The sequence below is a fragment of the Vombatus ursinus genome, unplaced genomic scaffold, assembly GCF_900497805.2.
Source record: "Vombatus ursinus unplaced genomic scaffold, bare-nosed wombat genome assembly UNPS02014791.1, whole genome shotgun sequence".
NCBI lineage: Eukaryota > Metazoa > Chordata > Mammalia > Diprotodontia > Vombatidae > Vombatus > Vombatus ursinus.
Window position 1 is genome coordinate 16,124,498 of NW_020954569.1, and position 5,567 is coordinate 16,130,064.

The following is a 5,567-nucleotide window of genomic DNA, read 5'->3' on the forward strand; positions in this document are numbered from 1 at the left end:
AGAGGCAATTGGAGATACATGACTATAGCTTAACAGAGAGATTGGGTCTAAATATATAGATCTAGGAATGATCTGCATAGAGATGATGATGAAATCCTGAGAGCTGATGAGATCATAAAATAAAATAGGATAGAGGGAAAAAAATAATGGAGTACAGGATAGAGCTATTGAGAATACAACAATTAGAAGATATGATATGGATAATGAACCAAAAAAGGAAACCAAGAATGAACTATCAGGAGGAGAATAAGGAGAGAACAATGTCACAAGAACTAAAGAATGAGATAATATACAGAAGATGGCAATTGGTTTTTTAAAATGCTTACAGATAGGTCAAAGAGGATGGGGACTAGAACATATGTTTTATCTGGGCACAATTCTCTTTCTACTACACCTCTATTAGAACCAAGTGTTCTAAGTGGATTAATACTGTCTAACAATTATGTGTGGTTTATTACAAGTACTTGTGGTTCAATCTTATAAGTTTTTCTTAGGAACCATGATTAACCAAAACATTAAAATATAAGTAAGGTTTTCCCAATAGTATGTCACAAGACTATACATAGTTGATTGTCAAATGAATTAGTTCATAATTGCCATTGATTGAGAATTAAAAGAAATCAATAGATGCCAGTTTATCAGGAAAGGCTATATAAAAATAATAATAATAATCTGAGTTGTAATCTAAAGAATGGGATAGATTTTCACAGGAAAAGAGGTGTTCATGAGGTCCTTCAAATGAGCAGACTGTGATGAGCTAAGTAATGTACAGAAGGAATTACAGCACAATCATTGGACAATGAATTAACTCGGCTGTCATAAGAGTTTATTTGGGGCAGGGGTTGGGAATCTGTGGCCTCAAACCCATATGTGGGCTTCTAGGTCCTTGGGAGCAGCCAAGTTTTTATTGAGTCCAAGTTTTACAGAACAAATCCTTTCATTAAGGGTATTTGTTCTGTGAAGTTTGGATTCAGTCAAAGGGCAGCACTAGAAGACCTAGAGGATCATATGTGACCTGGAGGCTGCAGGTTCACTACCCCTGAATTGGGGGATAAGGGGAAGATTAAAATTGAAAAGGTAGATTGGACCCAGATTATGGATGGTCTTAAAGGCCAGAAAATATTTTTGTGATTTTTGTTCTTATATTCCATGGAGAGCCATTGAATATTTTTAAGTGGAAGCTTTACAAAGTGTTGTTTTAGAGTGCTCACAATAATTCTTTCCCAATCTTGTTATCTTTTACTGATAAATGTCCCTACTTTTCAGCTACAACCTGAAATTATGCAAAGAAGAAGTAGAATTGCTCATATTATCTATGAAAGTTCCTTCAGCTGTCTTAACACCATGAATATCATTAGTACTGTTTCAGGGGGGTAGGGAAAATCATAATGATGATTATGCATGAGGGTGATTTTGCATCCTCATGTGCAAACAGATAGTTAACAAGATTCCTGGGTTTACCTTTGACCCAATAATACCACTACTAGATGTCATAAAAATATATAATAAAAAAGGGTAAAGGAACCACATGTACAAAAAATATTTAGAACAGCTCTTTTTGAAGTAGCAAAGAATTGGAAATCGAGGGTATGCCCATCAATTAGGGAATAGTTGAGCAAGTTTTGTTATATGAATGTAATGGAATATTATTGTGCTATAAGAAATGATGAGCAAGCAGATTTCAGAAAAACCTGGAAAGACTTAAATAACGTTCACTTCGAGTGAAGTGAGCAGAACGAGAACATTGTACGCAGTAATAACATTGTGTGATGATCAACTATGACAGACTTACACTTTCTCAGCAATACAATGATTCAAGACAATTCCCAAAGACTCATTATGGAAAATGCTACCCACATCCAGAGAAAGAACTATGGAATATGAATGCAGATAGAAGCATACTATTTTCGCTTTTTTTTTCTTTCTCATAGTTTTTCCTTTTTATTCTTATTCTTCTTTCACAACATGACTTATGTAGAAATATGAACAATATTATTATACATGTATAATCTATATCAAATTGTTTGTTGTTTTGAGGAGGTGGAAAGGGAGAGAGGGAGGAAGAAAAATTTGGAACTCAAAATCCTATAAATGTGAATGTTGAAAGATTAAAAAAAATAAAGTCAACAATGCTACAAAAAAGAAAATTAAAAAAAAAGATTCCTGGGTTTAAACAACACACAACTGAACACTTCCCCCCCCCCCCATTTTAGGACACAATTGCCAGTATTTTTCTGCCTCTGCCCTCCACATCTATTGACATTACTGTTAGTTTATTATTAAGAAGAAAATACAATACATTTAAGTTGTGGTTGTTGATTCAGGGTCAGAACTATTTAGGTCACTGAAAAGAAGTTTTTTTATTTGTCTACTTGGCAATTATTTTCTCTAGTCACATTGAATACCATGGTATCAATTCTGTAGTTGGAACCGGGATAGCTTCAAGTAAAACACATGCTATCTTTACTTTCCTGAGCCTGTGACAAACTGCCATAGTCACTTCCTTGGGGACTAGCCACAAAACCTCATTCCTTTATCTCTTTGGTCACATCAGGGAGCAATCAGTCCCTCAGAATTTCCTTCTGTCATAGGCAGTCTCTTCAGACACTTTATCTGTTCAGCCAGGGGTTCCTGGCTACCTAATGTGAACTACTTGGAGAAACACAGGAGCTAGGAGATCATTAGGAAATGTTGCTAAGTTAATCATGCTGAGAAAATGCTTTTCTAATGGCATGGACATTTTCCTTTACAAAAAAACAAGAAATTGACCTTTTTCTGCAGGGCTTTTTCTATCTTCTCCTACAATGGTGAGAAACATTATTCTCCACTTCAGCCTCACTGCCAATGAATAGTATGTCAACTCCGTTATAAAACTTGAAAGACTTTAGTGGAATAAGACTAAATAATACAAAAATGAACATTCCTATATTCCTTATATATTTATATATTTGTTTATTTATTCAAATCAAACATGAAACACATTATGTGATCAGCTATAACTCTAAAAATATAATATTAGGATTTGAAATAATGGTGTTGTTTAAAAACTATTCCATGCTTGTCGGAAAGAATGGAAGGATAGTTTTGTGTTTTGTTATTTTTTTTCAATCATGAACAAACTAACATAGTTTTGGCCTATCTCCTTTTCCACCTAAATGAGGATGCATAGATCGTTTCATTCCATGTTGCCAGTTTTAATTTATATCTAGACAGAATTGTAGCATGTAAAGAGGCAAAATTGTTCTAAAACCTTGAATATTTAACAAAGGAAAGGGTATGAACTGCGTCACTACATTTCTAGGATTAGAAATATGTTGGGAAAATTGACTAGATGGAGTCAGTTTTAGGCATTGAACATGCTTGGGCTTTGTTCCAGCCTAATATATAAATTATTCAAATGAAGAAAATAAAACCAGTGTCAGTCACAGTCCCAAAAGGTAATTAATGAAAGACCTGGAGCTCTATATGATATCCAAGATGTTGGCTAAGGTTCTTACTAAATATGCAATAATTCACTAACAGAGCAGGTGTAAGGATTAATGTACTTATTTATGCAACAGATTATATCAAGCCTATTCAGTGTAAAATATTTCTAAAACTCTTTTTGTATAATTTTAAGGCAGTGTCTGTTATACTGATTGGAAGAGCAGACTTTTATATTGGTGACAAACAACACAAAAGTACATGAATGAATTTTGTCTGCAAATGATCTGTCAAATTCCTAGAAAAGCAGCTGTCAAGGTTATGTTGAATGTTGATCTAAAAATTTTAGAGGGGGATAGAGCTAAGATGGCAGAGTAAAAGAAGTGACTTTCTTGAGCTTTCCCCCAAACCCCTCCAAATACCTGTAAAAAATGGATCTAAACAAATTCTAAAGCAGCAGAACCCACAAAAATACAGAGTGAAAGAAATTCCCAGCCCAAGACAACCTGGATGGTTGATCAGAAAGATATATCGTGCCAGGCTGGGAGAGAAACACAGGCCTCAGCGAACCTGGAGCAGGCCTCAGCGGACTGAATCATGAGCAGCTATGGCAGTTTCCAGACTTCTCAACCCATGAATGCCAAAGACAACTTAGAAGGTCAGAAGGAAACGTCTGTGTCTGCTGTGAGAGAGAAGCGTGTGGTGCCAGCACCATTCCCTGAGGGTGGCCCTGGGGTGGTGGCTACCTCTTGAGCTTCAGACCCACAGACTGAGAGGGAATCAAGTGGCTGATTGGGGGGGGGGGGTTGTAGGGATCTCTTTGCTGGTGCAGGATTCTATTGCTTTGCCCGTGCTTGGATCTGGGTCACAATTCTGGATGGCGGTCCTGGGACGAGGAGGAGCACTGGTGTGGTGGAGCTTGTAGTGGTGGTAGAGAGGGAATCCTCCTCACAGTTCCAAGACAGAAAAGAGCGCTTGTGGTCACTCATAGACCAGAGCACAGGCCAGGAAAGGAGTGAACACCTCACCCTAGATCATACCACCCTGGAAGAACTGAAAATTTATAGTTCCCTAGAAGTATCTCTGAAAATAGCTGCACAAAACCCCTGAAGCTTGGGACAGTACATTCTTCTCACTGGAAGCAGACCCCTTCAACTAAAGAAAATAACACTTAAAAACCAAATGTAGTCTAATGATAAAAGAGACACAAAAATTCACTGAAGAAAAGAACCCTTCAAAGAGCAGAATTGGTCAAATAGATAAAAGAGGTAGAAAAGCTCATAGAAAACAATTACTTAAAAATTAAAATTGGGCAGGTGGAAGCTAATTATTCCATGAGGTGTTAAGAAACAGTAAAACAGTCAAAAGAATGAAAGAAATAGAAAATGTGAAATATATTTTTGGAAAAAGAGCTAACCTTAAAAATAGATTGAGGAGAGATCATTTATTGGACTACCTGAAAGCCACAATCAAAAAAAGAGCCTAGACATCATATTTCAAAAAATTTTCAAGGATAATTTTCTTGATAGTTTCAATCTAAAGGGTAAAATAGAAAGTGAAAGAATCCACCAATCACTTCCTGAAATAGATCCCAAAATGAAAACTCCCAGGAATATTGTAGCCAATTTCCAGACTTCCCAGGCCAAGGAGAAAATATTGCAAGTAGCCAGAAAGAAACAATGCAAATATCATGGAGCCACAGTCAAAATCATACAAAATTTTTCAGCTTCCACACTAAAGGAGCTAACATCTTGGAATACGAGGGCAAAGGAGTTAGGATTATAACCAAGAATAATCTACCCAGCAAAACTGAGCATAATCTGTTATGTTTGAGCTGAAGTAAAAAATGCATGGGTGGCAATCAATATTTCAGACAAAACAAAAATAACTAATTAAAAGAGATAATCAGAGAAGCTACATATTGCTAAAAGGTACTATAAACTTAAGTTATACATATATACATACATATATAAATATATATATACTCTCTCTATATATATACATATATATACACTATCATAGTCATATAAACATGATCTAAATCATTATTGATTGGAGAAAAGGCAAATTAAAACAACTCCAAAGTACCACCTCACAGATCAAAAATGACAGTTGCTGAAGGGGATGAAGGAAAGTAGATACTA